This window comes from Equus asinus, chromosome 3 (genome assembly GCF_041296235.1).
Source record: "Equus asinus isolate D_3611 breed Donkey chromosome 3, EquAss-T2T_v2, whole genome shotgun sequence".
NCBI classification, from domain to species: domain Eukaryota; kingdom Metazoa; phylum Chordata; class Mammalia; order Perissodactyla; family Equidae; genus Equus; species Equus asinus.
The window spans coordinates 101,667,654-101,685,220 of record NC_091792.1 but is presented as its reverse complement, the minus strand read 5'-3'; the positions used below and the strand labels follow the sequence as shown (position 1 = coordinate 101,685,220).

The 17,567-nt window shown below is 44.4% G+C and overlaps 1 protein-coding gene across 9 annotated transcripts in view; it reads left to right on the top strand.

Annotated features, from left to right (window-relative positions):
* SHROOM3 (shroom family member 3) overlaps positions 1 to 17,567 on the top strand; it is a 263,254-nt gene that overhangs the window by 174,744 nt on the left and 70,943 nt on the right. The gene's annotated exons all lie outside the window — the stretch shown is intronic.

Genomic DNA, 17,567 nt, shown 5'->3' with positions numbered 1-17,567 from the left:
TCATTTCCAATTAAAAGGTTGTTGGTCAGGCTTCCCCAAATAATTTCACCAGAAGTTGGTTTACATTTTAATTAATTGCGATGGTTATCTTTTAAGATATGTTTTTTCTGATTATAAAAGTATTACATGATCATTGCAGAAAAGGTAGAATATACAGAACCGAGAAAGAAGTAAACTGTTACTCATAACAGTGACATTTATGTTGTTTGCTAATGCCTAGTTTTTTGTAGAAGCTTGGTCATTTGAAACTTTGCAGCTATGGACATTTTTTAAATTGTTCACAAACCTGGTGTAGAAACTAAAACTAGGAATTGAGAAGGAAATAAATTGGTACTTTAAAAAATGTTATAACCAACAATAACTTATTCACATGGTTCATGGTTCATGGAGCAGAATTTATTGTGGCAATTTCTCTTGAATCAACTTCCCCCATCTGCTCCTGACAAATGGTTTCTGTTTGTACAGCTTGTTTTGTAAATACATCTCTTTACCATTAAGGCAAAGTGCCCAAACACATACCCCTTTCCAGTGCATGTAGCTAGGCTCATAGGGTTAATATTTTTATTGGTTTTTACATCAGAACTTCCTCACCATACACTTGATAAAACCCTGGAGAAGGTTACCAAGGGATGTTGTAGAGAATTTACTTCCCTGGAGATTTTAAGAATAGGATAAACATCCATCTGCCTAGGATGGCTTCAGAGCAGCATTGTCTGAATAAAGGAAGACCAGGTCACCTCTCAGAACCCCAAATTGAGGAATTCTAAACATACTTCAGTCCTCAATAACCTAGGACCAAAGAAAATAAAGATTGCCCCCAAAGCACCTGAGTCCAGTGTGAGGCGGAGCCCTGTTTTATGCACAACAAAGATTCTCCTTTGGGAAGAAAGATTTAAAATTATCGCTAGGATTTGCCAGTCCTTTTCTATTGATGGATAGAAAATCAACTAAGAAGTTATAGATAGAATACAGTGTAAGTTCTGTGATTTAAAGTAAATGAATGAATCGATTCGTGGGAATTAAAAGTTCTGCCTCAAAGGCGGGAGCGGGGTGTGTAATAAACCTCTGAGCTAAGGATGGTGAGCCTGAGAGCTTTCTTCACTGTGGACCCAAAGTTCCTTTCAGTATCCTGTCTTGTGTGTTAACTCTGGCTACATACTTATGTCACCATTTTCCTTTCTCCCCAAAATGTATTCTTGACTTTCCATTTTCCATGTAGAAACTTTGTAGCACTTTTATTAAAACCAAGTATTCCTGTGACTTCTACTGGCGGCTGTTCCCTTGGGCTCCAGCAGGGCTGCCCTTTTGCTGGTTTTTTTCAGGTCAGGATTTCATGGGTTGCTGCTTCCTCTGCCCTCCCGTTTGACAGAAGTATCCTGTAATTCTAACCACTGTGTGACCTCAATTGCAGTGACACCTTCCTCCCTTTCTATAGTGTCACTTGATCGGGAGCAGCCACCCCTCTTTCTCCCTGCAGGATCTCTGGGAGGGGTTCACTTTCTAGGAAAGGTTATGTCAAAAAAAGAAGGAAAGTCAAGTCTCCTGGCTGGGCAGTTTTTCACTTTGCTTGGATGGGCAGGGCCTCCGCTTCACAGCATTCGTCTTGTCATATTTCTCCATGCATGCCACGCATGTTTTCTTATGCTATAGCAACGCCCGAAGAAGGGATAGGAGTATGAACAATGGTCATTCATTTGTTCAGCAAACATTTACCATGTGGGAGGCAGCCCGGGAACTGGAGATGGGTTCTTTGCCCTCAGGAAACTTGTCATATAGGAGGAGAAATCAAACACGTTAATAAGCTAGTGCCATTCAGAGGGAGCACAGGGGTTAAGACCTTAGGTTTATTGTAAGTTAAATATACACCCTATGACCCAATATTGCTTCGCCTAGTTATTTATCTATTTATCCAAGATAGATGAAAACAAATGTCCACAAAAAGACTTTTACTGAATGTTCGTGGCAACCTTATTCATAATTGCCAATAACTGGAAACAACCCTGTGTTCTTTGACAGGAAAATGGATAAACTCTGGTACATCCATACAACAGGATATTACTCAGCAATCAAAAGAGTGAACTCGGTGATATACGCAGCCACCCGGGTGAATCTCAAAAACATTATGTTAGACGGAAAGAAGCCAGACACAAAAGAATACATAAGCAATTCTATTTATGAAGTGCTAGAACGGGCTGAACTAATCTGTGGCAACAGAAGTTAGTGGTTGCCTCTGGGGGATTGACTGGAAGGAGATAAGAAGAGATTTTCTGGAGCATTAGAAATATTTTCTGTCCTGTTCTGAGTGATGGTTATGTGGGTATACACAATTATCAAATTCTATCAAACTGAACACGGAAGATGGATGCATTTTATTGTATGCAAAGCATTAGCTCAATTAGAAGAATAAGAAGTTGGTTTCTAGCGATAGACAAAGGTACACATCCCACCTCTGCCTCTAGGTGTGTATTTCCTCGGGCAAGTTATTGAATGCCTCCAAGCCTTGAAATGTTGGATGATAATAAAACATCTCCTTCATGGGGCTGTTGTGAGGATTGAGTTAGATAATGAAACTATGTAGCTTAGTAAGAATTCAATAAATGTCAGCTAATAATTCCATGCACTGTGATAAATATAATAAGTGCTTTTGGTGTTGATAAAATTATTTGCAATTTCTGTGAAAGTCATCTCATTTATTTAAGGTTATCAAGGATCTTGTAACGTATTAACTGATAGCCTTAGCATTATATGTGTCTTCATTTTAATAGATTGTAGGGAATTTAAAGTTCTTGCCTATTTGATCAAAATACTACTGGGGCTTCGCTTTGCCCACAGAGGTAAACCCCAAAGAGAGGAAATACCCACTAGGCAAACCCCTCTTTTTCTGAAGACTGGTTTAATGATAGTAGTTAAACTGAACTTCCAGACTAGGCTCACAGCATCCTCTGGAAATCCAGGTGAAAGGTTTACATGTTACATCCTCTTTTCAAAGATGAGGTGGGAAAGAACCTCTTGATCTCTATCAAATTAATATTGTGCTTTTTTTAAAGGGGCAAATTATATAACTTGAATTTTCAGTAAAATACCTTGGACAGAGTGGTAAATATGATAGTAGTTTACTTAATCTTTTAAGTTTCAACTATTTAAGTTCAACAAAGTGTTTGGGTTAGACATTATATACTTTGCCAACTGCAACAGAGGCATTTTGTTGTTGGGTGGGTTTAATTCATTCAGCAAACATTCATCAAACATTTACTGAGACCGGATTAGTTTCTGGGAATTCAGTGATGAATAATAAAACATTTTACACTCAAGGTTCATAGATGCCTTGACCGGGCGTGTGAATGTGTATCCATTTCTCTTGGAATTTTTTGAGAGCAGAGGGCTCCGTTTTAGGCTAGTCTTCTGGGTTTTTGTTTTGTTTTGTTTTTAAAGCCTCCTGCTTATGGTGGAGGTTTAACATCCTGTTTCTTTTTCATTGGTTCTATTTTCTTAGACTTCAGAGTTTCTTGCTGAGGTTCTCTGTTGTTATTCCTGACTGAAAATAACAACAGTGACAACAGTGTGGTCTTCTGTAAACGCAGTTCAGCATAGGGAAAGGTCTTAGACTGGAGACACCACCTAGGTTTGAATCTGAGCTCTGCTTCCTACTAAGAATTTAGGGCAAGTTCTTAAATTCCTTATGCTTGAGTTTCTTCATCTGCAAAATGGTGATAATACTACCTTGAAAGAGGTATTCACACTTACCAGATTAAGGCTGTTATAAGGATTAAATGATGAAATACATGAAAAAGTAAAAGGCTGGCACCTGGTGGGTGTTAATTTCTACTATTTATCGGGTACTTGCCAAGAGTCAAGCGCTGTCTGAAACTCCTTGTATCCTTCTTTCTCTCTTATGAAGTGTAGGCACTGTCTACTTTATTAGTCAGCTTTAAAGGTGAGGAAACTTGGAGGAAATTAAATTGCTTGCTGAGGGCATAGGGGTGCCAGGATTAGAACCCCACAAGATCCTGCCTCTCAACTGATGAGGTTAGTAATAGATGTCAGTTACTTTTCCCTTTTAGGTAAAATTATTTTTAAGATTTAATTACTGCAGGGAGAAAGTAACACCAATAAGTGGCGCCAGTGCCCCCCTCATGGACTGCATGCAAGGGCCCGGTGGGGTTGCAGTAGAGGGGCTAAGTAACTTGTCAGGTTCTTTCTCGCCAGCCTTCAAAAGCCCTCCTGTCAGTGGCCCTCTCTGAATTGTCCTCCACCCCCTACCCCAGTGACTCCAATTAAGAAGTCGATTTGTGAACAAAAAATGTGGAGAACCAGGCCTCCTGTTAGGATGTGGCCTAGACTTCGTGAAGCCCTGTAGGGTTGACATAGATGCAGTATTATCTTGGTCTTTGCAGGGAAGGCAAGGTGAGAAATGTGCTCCAGAGCCCTGTCAAAGTAAGAGGAAAAGGAAACCATTGACCCCAGGTACTTTGTATTTTCCATTTCCATTGGCATTTCCTCAACTCCCAGGTTTTGGAGAGCCCTGAGCTGGAAGTTTAAGTAAAAATAAATTCCAGGTGGTAGGTTAAGAACCCCGTTGAGGGGCCAGCCTGGTGGCGCAGCGGTTAAGTTCCCACATTCTGCTTCTTGGGAGCCCGGGGTTCGCCGGTTCAGATCCCGGGTGCGGACATGGCACCGCTTGGCAAAAGCCATGCTGTGGCAGTCATCCCACGTATAAAGTAGAGGAAGATGGGCATGGATGTTAGCTCAGGGCCAGGCTTCCTCAGCAAAAAGAGGAGGATTGGCAGTAGTTAGCTCAGGGCTACTCTTCCTCAATTTAAAAAAAAAAAAAAAAAAAAAAGAGCCCTGTTGATTTAATGAAGACATAGGGAATCACATTGGCCAATTTACTGAAATAATTTGTAGATGCCTGAGGGGAAAATGTAGTTAAATAAATAGACAGACAATGATTTCCTATTTAGATATGAGCCTTTTCACTTAATACCATTCTTCCCTCACAAAGTCCTGTTTTTTTGTGCAAGATGCTCTATATTAACATTCTCCACATCCAAGCCTATCCTTTGCAGTGCAGCTAGACAGCTCAAATCTAAGGACCCTTTCCTCAACCACCCAGGTCGTGCCAGCTCTATTTACAGAAGCTCCCCAAGCATTCAGAGGAGGTACCGCTGGAGGCAGTGGGCTGGAGCCAGGGGGTTTGGGGAGGGGCCCCTTTGCAGAGGGTAGCTTACAGCACCATATCTGAAGGAATGTCACTGTGTACCGGTTCTGTCCACCCAAGTGAGCCACATTATCTCAGGGCAAAATTACTGGCAGATGAATCTGTTTTAGAACTCTGCTCTCTGAAGGGAGAGAAGAAATCTGGAGGAAGAAGCTACACAGGTCTTTCTTAGCTCTCTGGTTGTCCCTGACTCGTCGAGGCTGCTTTGCTGTATGCAAGCTTCACTTGTCTTTTAGTCTGACTCACAATAGACGGGCATGGCTAAAGTTAGGAGAATTGCAGGACTGTCACTTGAAGTCCCTCTCTGCTTCTTCACCATCGCCTCCAGCCTCTTTCCTTCAACGTTAAGCCCTTTGTGTCGGTTTCTATGGTTACCTCTTCACCACTAGCAGCTGGAATGCCTTAGTGAGAGGAGGCTGCCTCCCCTACTGAGCCAGGTCTGGCTGGGGCGGAGGCCACCGATCCACCACTGGATTCGTGACATGGGGTCACAGTCCAGTACCTTCTCTTTATCGTGAATTCTGTACCTTTCCCAGGCTTGATGTGTTGGGGTTATAATGAGAGGGGAGACGAGGGGCGATACACAGCTCACAGGATATTTCCTGCTCTAGGCTGGCCTGGCCTGCCTGCCCCATGACCTGCCAAACTCCTGCCTGATGCCGGCTCCTTCTGTGTGTTAGTGCCCAGCAGAGGGGGAAGGACCTGCTCTGCCCAGTCGGATAAAAATGATCACTCACTTCCCAACCTACTTTCCCTTCAGCTTTTCTTCCCAGTGTCATCGGTTTATGGGGTAGTCGACATTAACAAGGTCAAGCTCTGGTCTGGAAGGAATTGGTATCAAAGGCAGGTTTCATCCAGCCGGGGAGACCAGGCAGGCCCTGGAAGCTAGAGGAGAGCGTGGGGACTTGAGGTTCAGGAGGAGAACACGACCTCTATGAGTTTGTCTTGAAGCTGTCTCCTAAGATACTGTTTGGAGACCTAAATTCCTTCTTATCTGGGGTCGAATTGGCCCCAGAGTTGAAACAGGAATTGTAACTACCGTCCCCTGTGGTGAGAATAAGGAGAAGTAGTTACCAATAGAAACCACGAAAAATCCCACTCCTGAGGAAGACAGTGCTGGGAGAGTTGTGCTCCTCCTGGGATAAGGCAGCGCTCTTTTCTAGAGCTCTTTCAGCCTGCAGACATCTAAGCCCTTAGGTGATGCGACTGTTGGATCCGAAGCTGGTTCTGGGCGCGCTTTGGGGCCCCATAATGTGTTGGGTCCTGGCTTTACCACTTTCTTTGTGATCTTGAGCAACTTGTTTAAATTACCTGTCCTTCACTTTCTGTTTCTGTGAAAGGGAAGAACAATTCATAGGTTTGCTATGAGGATTAAATTTGTTATGTAAAAATAGTTTGTAAAGCCCAAAACAGCTGCCAATTTGTAATATTTTTAAATGATGTTTTGAGAGTGCCATGCTAAACTAAAGATAAGGATTCTGTAGTCCTACTTTTGTGTTACGTAATGGGTGAGTCCAGAATTCCCTGAGAGGAGTGAATAGTGTTGGGGTGAGCAGAGACCTACAGGATTAAAAAAAAAAGAACTCCAGATTGCATTACACTAACCCTATAGTAACCAAAAGAAAGGAAAAATGATGGGGATAAGTAGAAACTCAGCCCATGGAACCATAGATACAAACACCTGAAAAGGTATATTGTAAACTGCAATTACTTTTCCGTAAATTGGCTGCATTTTGGTACCTTGCCTTCCATTTAAACTGTGCTTCTAAAGAATATAAAGCAACAGCTGGGGAAAGCTTAGGAGTGAGAGTCCCGCTTTGGGTAATAGCAAAGGTTGGAAACATTTAGGTTTGAGATTTGGAGGCATTTAAATAGCATGGAATGTCTATTATCTACCCTAAAAAGCAGAACGAATCTTGGATATTGTGGACACAAATGCAGTTGGCACGAGCTTAAAAAAAGTGCATGTGAGTTTCTTTCTAAGACCCAATAATCCTCTTGGGCAAAGTAAGGATTAGGCCTCCCTCACAAACAAGGGGGTGAGTTCATTTTTGCTAAGATTCCTCAGCTGATGCCAAATTTAGCAAGGAACCTATTTTCTCCTGATGAATGACAATCTCCATTTACATTTTTAATGTCCACCCTTCTTCTCTAGGCAGGTCTAGGACAGGAGCACCTTATTTGCATGCAGATGGGAGAGAGAAACCCTGGCTCCCACAGATCACATTGCGACCCCAGGGACCTTCCAGAGCCACAGTCCCTCTACCTCTTCCTGCGGGCAGGAGGGGAGGGGTCTCTTGCCTCAGAGCCCAAAGTGGGAGGATTCCTGGGGCTCAAAAAAACTGGGCCCAAACTCGTTATTTTTTTTTGAGGAAGATTAGCCCTGAGCTACGTCTGCTGCCAATCCTCCTCTTTTTGCTGAGAAAGACTGGCCCTGAGCTAGCATCCATACCCATCTTCCTCTACTTTTTATATGTGGGACGCCTGCCATAGCATGGCTTGCCAAGCGATGCCATGTCCGCACACGGGATCCGAACCAGTGAACCTCAGGCCGCCAAAGCGGGAACGTGCGAACTGCGCCACTGGGCTGCCCCTCGTTATGTTTTTATTTTTATTTTTTAATTTTTTTTTTTTAAGATTTTATTTTTTTCCTTTTTCTCCCCAAAGCCCCCCGGTACATAGTTGTATATTCTTCGTTGTGGGTCCTTCTAGTTGTCGTATGTGGGACGCTGCCTCAGTGTGGTTTGATGAGCAGTGCCATGTCTGCTCCCAGGATTCGAACCAACGAAACACTGGGCTGCCTGCAGCGGAGCACACGAACTTAACCACTTGGCCACGGGGCTGACCCCTCGTTATGTTTTTAAAACAGCCATGCAGATACATTCACTGGCATGCCATCCCCGCTCAGTGCCTGAGGCTCCCTCGAGTGAGAGGAGGCATCTAGAATTCCTCAGGCTAATTCTGTCATTGTTGCTGCTTGAGCAACTGTTTCTTTCACACCAGTTGCTCTGTCCTCTGTGCTTGTCCTTCCTAAGGGGCCCAGGTAGTGCCTCATGTTTCCTGTTCTTGTATGCAAAAACCCTCCACTCCGGAGTTAAATACTTATATCCTTCCCCAAATGCTTTGGACATTTGCAGTTTCCCTTTTTAAGGAATTAAAGAGCCCATGATTAGACCACCATCCCCTTACACCCCTTGGGCGGCTTCCCATATTCATCTCTCTCAGATGGACCACTTTGACTGAAGGGTAGTAATTCCTATTTTGTAGGTTATCATGTGTCAGGCTCATTGGGTCCCATAGCAATGCTACCAGACAGCTAATACTCTGTCCCGATTTTACAGATGAGGTCCTGAGGCTCAGAGAGAATAGTGACCAGGGACTGGCAGAGCTCAGATTGAAACCCAGGTCCGTCTGGCTCCAAATCCTGTGTGTCTTTCCAGGGGGACTAGAGGTCAGAAACTGTCTTTTATGCCACACAGATTCCAACCTGGAGCCTGCGTGTAGAGAGTGCTCATCACTTGTGGGTGGAGGTACTCAGCAGTTATGTTTTCTCACCTGGGATTTGTTATTTATGCTCTCTTTTCGTAGGCCTTTAAGGGTAAAAGGAATCCTAAAACTCCTGTACAACAACCTGGTGTGGGTCTCCTGGGTGCTGATCTAGTACTCTTTCCCTCTATAATAGTGTGTGCGTGTATGGACATTTTTGGTATCTGTTTAACCATCCAAATGCCTTTTTCCTAATGTTTTGTGGGAATAGGGGAGGATGTATTAACAAATTTATTTTGCTGTGTTACTTCCGCCATGTTGCTGTTGTCTCTCTCAAGCGCTCTCGCTCCCTCTCCCTCTCCCTTTCCTCTCACAAGTAGATCCTTTCCAACATGCTTTTCTAGAGGTCATTGCTGGTACTACACCACGCACTGTGGCCTGGGAGAGGTATGTCATAGGAATTGGGACTGGGATGTTTTCTCTTTGGCCCCAACCTTACCCTTCCATAAGCCTCCCATGATGCAGGATGTCAAGATCATTTCACATGCCCTTTGCTGTTTCATCTGATGGACTCGGCATTGGTTGCATTATATTCTGTGCACCCCTCCCCATCTGCCCTAGCAGACCAACAGCGCACTGATGTGGTCCAGGCAAAGCATCAGCAACAGAACTTCATTCTGGGAAGACAGTGATCCCTATCTAGACAAGATAGGGTAGACAACTACAGGGAGCCCACCAGAAAGCTGGCCTAATGTCCACCCATAGCATATTTTTATTAAGCAAATATTTATTGGACATCATCTCTTGGAAGAGTACCACACCTGGCCAAGGAAGGAAAGAGAAATTCAGTAAGATTGAGAGTATTGCGTAGTGGTTAGGAACACAGGCTTTGTGGTCAGCCAGATCTGGATTCACATTCTGGTTCTAGGAGAGCTTGAGCAATTTCCTCTGCTTCTCTGAGTTTCTTTCCTCATCTGTAAAGTAGGGATGTACCTCCCTTTGAGGATTGGTTGTGAAGATTACAATAAGCTGTGCAGGTAATAATTTAGCTTGTGGCCTGGCTCGGAACACTCCATAAGGTAATTAGAACTTCTGGGACTGCTGCTTTGATCCCTGCCCTCCATGAAGCATGTGAATGGAGGGAAACAAGCATATCTACAGACAGCGTGAGACAATGAATGGAAAGGAGAGGGAGGTGTGCTGAGTGTGGACCACTCTTGTGGTCTCATGTACTTTCTCTCCCTAGCACTCATCATCATTTGTAATTATATATTTGTACGATTATTTTGCCTGTCTTGCCCATTAATTTGTAATTCCACAAAGGGAGGAATCGTGTCTATTTTGCCACCATTGCAGTCCCAGTGCCAAATCCATTGGGTGGTCCATGGTTGACTCTTAGCGATTGTCGATTGAGCGAATGATTGGGCTGGGGATAGAAGTGGGCTGTGAGTCTCAGCATGAAACATGTCATGTGTCATTTGGGCAGAGTGACCACTGTTAGGAAGTTCTGACTCAGGAGCAGAAATGCAGCCTGCATGGCAGGGCTAAGGGTGGGAGCTCTTCAAAATCTGGCATCATCATTTCTCTAGGTTTGGGGACATTTGGGCTAGGGCTGAAGAGGGGTCCCATCTGAATTTCGATAACTTTCTGCTTTCTTCTGAAGAAGCTTTCCCTTTAAAGGAGCTTTGCTATTAAATGTTTGTCATCTGTGTCGATGGATTTAGGATTGTAGAATTCAAAGGCAGCGTAAAATAAGAGAGAGTATAAAAGTTAGAGTTAAGGACCGTGGCTTCATGTGCCAGTCGTGTAGCTTACAAGACCTGAACTTGAGCAAGTAACTGTCTCTCTGTGAGGCTGTCTCTACATCTGTTAAATAGGGATAAATAATTAAGTAGGGATAAATAATACCTGGTCTACTTGTACTCTAGGATTATTATGAGGGCCAAATGGTATAATGTATGGAAGGTACCTTCAATCTATAATGGATGACATCAAAGTAAAGAATTATTATGGTTCGCTGTAGAGACTTGCAAGGTTCTTTGGAACACTAAAAAGGAAGAGAGCAGGTGGAGGCTGAATTTTCTCAGGAGGTGTTCATCTCCCTCTACTGATCCTGGTTTCCCAGAAATCCTGCTTCCTCCTGCAATGAGTATTTTCAGCAGTTGCTGGAGTTCCCAAAGTAACCCGCCACTAGCATGAAGTCTATCCACTGCCCAAATTTGCTCCCAGGATAGATATATCCGCTTCCATTCCCCAACAAAGATTTTCCTTTAAAAATATGGAGAAATTAGACTCTGAGACTCATTCTAGTTAGGGGGAAAAAAGGCTAATTTACTTTCTCTGATAATTAGAATGATAAATGTTAATTGTAAACAATTTGCAAGATGTAGAGAAAGAGAAGAAATATATCACCCATAATCTTATCCCTCAGTAGTGACATTCTGGTATATTTGCTGGTCTTTTGTTTTTATGCTTATATTTTTGTCTCACATGAGTGGCAAAAGGGTGATGTGGAAGAAATGACAGGCCTGCATGGCTTGGCATATGGCCGATGCCTGAGAGAAAAGTGTTTAAAGCCCAGTGATCCTCAGAGACATTGAATGAGGGGTGGAGTAGAGAGGACGTGGCCTTTGACCAGACCCCTCTCTACTTGTCTTATTTCATTTTGCTTTCTTTATCTATAAAATGAGGATCCTCACTGTCTCAAATGATAAGAATAACTGAATAAGTGTTTTTCTTCTATTTTTTATTTCTTTTCTTTATTTTATTTTTTAAAGATTTTACTTTTTTTCCCTCCAAAGCCCCCCGGTACATAGCTGTATATTCTTCGTTGTGGGTGCTTCTAGTTGTGGCATGTGGGACGCCGCCTCAGTGTGGTCTGATGAGCAGTGCCATGTCCGCTCCCAGGATTCGAACCAACAAAACACTGGGCCGCCTGCAGCGGAGCGTGCGAACTTAACCACTCGGCCATGGGGCCAGCCCCCTATTTTTTATTTTTTTGAGGAAGACTGGTCCTGAGCTAACATCTGTGCCCATCTTCTCTACTTTATATGTGGACGCCTGCCACGGCATGGCTTGATAAGCAGTGTGTAGATCCGCACCCAGGATCCCAACCAGTGAACCCCCGGCTACCGAAGCAGAATATGCGAACTTAACTGCTGTGCCACCAGGCCGGCCCTTGAATAAGTGTTTTTAAAGTACATATGTGGCAATACTGTGTGCTCAATAAATGTAAATTTCCGTTCTATTAGTAAGAAATTAACATTTATTGCCCGGTACTATTCTAGGTGCTTTATACATACTGATTCATTCAAGCCTCATAAGCACCCTTTGATTCAGGTGCTATTATTATCGTCCTTATTTTGTAGAGGAGGAAACTGAGGCACAAGAGTTTAAGTGACCTGCCCAAGGTCAAATACCTACTAGGTAATAGAGCCCCAATAGGAACCCGAGCAGGTGGTTCCAGAGTCCACATTGTCCATATACGTTAGACAACCTGCCACTTATCAGGGGTGATTTAAGGTCAGGCTCTGAGTGTTTGTAGGTAGGTCCATACCCTCCAGTGTTGAAGACATCAGTTTAACCGTAAGCTCTTGCATGAGGGCCCTTCATTTTCTTCATGCACTTGCTTTGGGCCGGCTATGTCTCAGGGCTCATTGGGTAAAGAGATTGAAGTCAAAAATAAATCTGTAGCAGATTAAATATTTGTTAGGTAGGTTAAAAGATTTGCCTAGTCATTTGGCTTTTTCCCATACCCACCCTTTTCCAGTCTTTGTGCGAGGCTGGCGTAGAGGTCATTGGCTAAGATCTGGAGATAGCTGAGCATGTGGTTTCAAAAGAATCAGAAATATGCTAAATGCCAGTGCTATAAATTGTACACGTGGATCCATTTGGGTGGTTTCAGGGAAATCAACTGAGAAACAGCAGCAGCAAGAGCAGGAGGTATAAATGGACACATCTGAGACATACGAATCACATCTACACACGGCTGAAGAGTTACGTGTGGCCCTTCTGTAATAACCAAGCTGCCAGACCAGGGTGGGGGAGCCGCGAGGCAGAGAGGTGTTTAAGTATGAGTAAGCGGCATACCTGTGATGGAAAGCACCAGATAGGATACAGGCCTGAAGGAATGCAGAGTGAGCTTCCTAGATGGTAAGTAATGATTAAAAAAGCATAAAAGGAGTGACTCGGAAGGTGATGTCTAAATATATAGCTATGAACAAATAGGAACAAGGGGCCTTTAAAGAAAGGGCGATCGATCCACTGAGAATGTCTGTGAAACCTTTGATCAGTGTTCAGTCATCAGAAAGTGAAGAACAGCTACGTGGAGCTAAGAACAGAAATCTGTACCCAAGGGCAGTTCTTAAAAGTCTCCCTCCAGACACTGAAGAAGCTGAGAATCCAGGCCTTCTCCACCTCCAGGAGACTGAAGGGGAACTTGCTGGGGAGCCTCTGGCGATGGCACTAGAGACCTGCTAACAGGATTGGAGATGATAATAAGGCCAGCATCGTGCCTGAAGGACACGGAGCAGGATAAAAAGTCAAAAGAAACACAGGAAACCAAGAATGCCACTTTTCATAAGGCGAATTATGAAAACGAGTGCACACATGCAGCCAGCATAACTCCAGAGGAATTTCTTCAAAGGGTTCTGAGGACACTTAGCCCTGTGTAAATGCACTTCCATCTGCTTAATCTCAAAAAGCATTCTGGCTGCTTCGAAACAGAAGGCAGCAAAACTGCACTGAGCTGTGCCAACTGTTTGTCAAAGGGCTGGGCCATGATCCCTCGGCACCAGTCCTCTCTCCTCTGTGGAAGCCAGCTGCTGATGACAGGGACAAAAGTTAGCACTGAATTCCTTTTCCACAAAGAAATTGACTCACGACCTAATATAGAAAGTGACTAAAAGAAGAGAGATCCCACCTTCCCCAAAATATGTACTACACACAGTTTGATGCCTTTGAGTTCAAGGGTCTCGAGCTCCATTTTGGATGCGTCACACAGTTACGCTTTTTACAGTCCCGTATGATTTATTCTCTAAGCCTGTATTATGTGCCTAGCATGAGCCACTCACTGTGCTAGGCCCTGGGTCTGTAGTGGTTTAAAAATACAAACCTGAAAAAAAGCCAGCCATGGGCCCTGACCTCGCTGAGCTTACTGTCTGGCAGAGGAAGCAGACCACGTGCCAATAAATGATCACATGCGGCCATAAGTGCAGTGAAGGAAAAGACCGGGTGCCAGGAAAGAGACTATTTGTGGGAGGTGAGGCGGTCTCAGAGGAGGCGATGTTCTACCTGGGACCAGAAGGCTGAGGAGGAGCCAGCCAAGGGAAGAACTGGGAGGAAGACTGTTCCAAGTGGAGGGGACAGCATGTGTGAAAGTGAAGAGCTTGGCGGGCTTGGGGAGCTCAAGGCGGGCCAGTGAGGTGAGGGCGGAGTGAGAGAGGCGATGTTTAAGGGTGGGCAGGAGCCAGGTCACTGGAGGCCTCACGGGCCGAATGAAGGAGCTTAGATTTTAGCCAAAGTGCAGGGGGAGGCTACACAACGGTTTTATTAGAGGATGACATGATCCACTCACATTTGTTAAAGGTTGTGCTAGCTGCTGGATAGACATTGGGTTGAAGGGGACAGGAATGAAATTGGCCAATGGAGAAGCTAACCCTAACCCCAACCCTAATCCTCCTGGACAAAACACAGCAAAAAGGAAGAAATTGCTGATTCTAACAGATGAGTCAAGCACTTCCCTAAGGTTGTAACGGTCCATGCCAAGGAGATAGGGTTCCTTCTGCCACCACCCCCAGCTCCCACAAAGGACAAAGGATAACTATTTAAACTCAACAGAAACCAGGAATTACAGGGATCTGGAGAGACCATTTTAATAAGCCTGGCCCAGCTCCTTAATGGCTCTCACTCCAGTCCCCAGTCCTTCCCCAGTTTTCATGGTGTTCAAGAGAGCCACAGGAACAGAATGATCTGGAACTTTTTCTTGTGCTATTGGCTGAAACTCCGTTCAGAGAGCAGTTAACGACTCTGTTAAAATACTAAATAGTAAAGCAATCAGTACATATTCAAGAGTTGTGAATATTAGGAGGGGAGAGGGGGCCAGCCCGGTGGCGCAGCATTTAAGTGTGCACATTCTGCTCCGGCGGCCCGGGGTTCGCTGTTTCGGATCCCAGGTGCAGACATGGCACCGCTTGGCACGCCATGCTGTGGTAGGCATCCCACATAGAAAGCAGAGAAAGACGGGCACGGATGTTAGCTCAGGGCCAGTCTTCCTCAGTAAAAAGAGGAGGATTGGCAGCAGTTAGCTCAGGGCTAATCTTCCTCAAAATAAAAAAAAAAAAATAGGGGTGAGAATATGAATGTTCTCATCATAGGAAATAGAAATATATAGGTGGTTGGCCTGGATTTCTTGTTTCTTGACTATGTAGGGAAGAAAGATGATACTGGGATTGTAACTCACAATAATTTTTTTAGCCCCTGCTAAACCACCTCAAGTCAGTTTTGACTGCCATTTCTTCACTCATAGTTTGTGATACTGAGACTGGAGAGCAACAAGAAAAATATAAAAACAGCCCTCAAAAACGTTTCATTAGTTTTGCCAGCAAGTTATTTGTGAATTAAAAGGAGATAGGAGGGAAGAAAAGTTACAGCTCTGTTGAATATTTAGCATTACTTCATTTGTTCAACAGATTTTTATCGAGCAACTCTGTGTGTCAGGCAGCAAGCTGGCCTGCTTGCCTTTGCTGAGCAAGTAGTGGAAGAGAGGGGCACAAATAGGTGGTCCCAGAAGATGGTGTGAATTTCTCTTTGAAATGCACATTATAGCCAGTGTGCCCCTCTGCTGGCACGGCAGGGGTCATCTAACCCTGACTTACACACAGAGGAATCGATGTCCAACCTGAAACCTGAAGGATGAGTGTGGCTAAGCCAGAAGGGGGTAAATGCTTTTACAGATCTGGAAGTAGCCCCATAAGCCTGGAGAGCCCAATGATTTATTCCAGTATTTTTCATTTGAAGCTGTTTCATTGATTCCAAGGCTCCTACAATGTATCTTTGGGTATCTTTAAGTAAAATTATGTACCTCTGAGTATCTTTTAAGTAAAAATAAGCTCATTTGGTAGCATGTTTAATTAATGGCCCCATCATCACCATTCTTCACCCATTCTGACCAAATCTAGGTTAATGATTCCAAGGCCTACAGAATTTGTGACATAAACTGAAAAGTTTTGAAACTGCAAAACTGAAAGAAAGAAGATTGAGTAGTCATCCATGATTTTAGTCCCAAGTGAGTATGATTCTGTGTGTGGTTTGAGCCAAGATATAGATGCTCCCTGTATCTCAGTTTGTTCATCTGGAAAATGGGGCTAAAAGAAGCCCATCGTTCTCGCCTTCCTGGAGAAGTTAGGAGAATAAATGATAACATGTGGGAAAGCACGCATAGCCTTGTATAGGAAAGACTTGGAGTAATCTGCCCCAGTCTAGTGGCACTAATGGGGCACCATTTCCTGATGCGATCAGAGCACTTTGCAGACTTGGTCAGTTTCAGTCTGTCCTGAGGCAGGTAGCATAGTAACCTCAGGTGGGTGGGAAAATGTGCATTCCAGAGACAGCCGGAGTTCAGTGTACAGATAAGATAACTGGCAGGGGGAGAGAAGGGCGAAGGGACCGTTCCAGGTGGGGGCTTCTGGGACAGCAGCCTTCCGAACGCTCATTTCAGGACTCCTTTTCTACCTAGACTCACTATGGAATTTCTTTTCATTAGAACATACGAGTTTAAAAATATTTATTTGTTGTCCAGGTTATTCCAGAAAGAGTTTAAGGCAGAAAAGCTGTGCTCTGGGTGCTGGTGATTCCTCCTACGCTCTCTCCAGCCTGTTTCCTAGTTGGTGTAATGCATCCGGGGAGCCCACTCAGGGGCCTCCGGAGCCGGCCCAGCCAGGGTGGGGGAGGGGAAGACTAGCAGGGGCGCTGTGCCGTGACTTAGCCTAGGGGTTGCAGTCAGCAACAAGCAATACAGGTTTTATGAACACCTCAGCTGTTTCGCTGGAGGTGGCAGGACAATGTGTGGCCATGGAGGGCAGTGCTGGGGTGCTGATGTCTGCTTTCCTAGGGTTGAAAAGAAGCATGCATTAGAAATCCTTAAAAAGGGGGCCGGCCCCGTGGCCGAGTGGTTAAGTTCGCACACTCCTCTTCGGCGGCCCAGGGTTTTGCTGGTTCAGATCCTGGGTGCAGACGTGGCACTGCTCATCAAGTCATGCTGAGGTGGCATCGCACACAGCACAACCAGAGGCACTCATGACTAGAATATACAACTATGTACCGGAGACTTTGGGGAGAAGAAGAGGAAAAAAAAGAAAATTGGCAACAGATGTTAGCTCCGGTGCCAATCTTTAAAAAAAAAAAAAAAGAAATCCTTAAAAAGATGAGATGGTCTCATTTCTTCATGCTTCCCTCTCTTTCCCACTTGCCTGCTTTTGCTCTTCCTGCCCGTCCTTCACTGTGACAGCCTGCACCTCTGGACCTTCCGTCCCTCGGAGCCTCCAAGGAAGAGAGAATGGGAAGGGAAAGAGAAAAGGGCTCAGCCACTGTGCAGAAAGGACAGAACTAATGATTGTGGTTTAGGCAAAAAATGAGGAAGTTATTAAATGCCACAAAAGTTTTGTGCAAGCTCAGGCCTGGCCTCATTGTTTTCTCCCAGCAGACAGCAGCAGGCTCTGGAAGGGAGCTGGAAAGGAAAGCTTGCTGGTCATAATGGACTGTACCAATAGGGGGGTCTTAGGTGTGCTGTTACGTTCCTGTCATCTTTACATTCTTGTATTTGGTGATGAGCTTCCTTTGAATATTCTTTCTGCCTCAGCTTAAG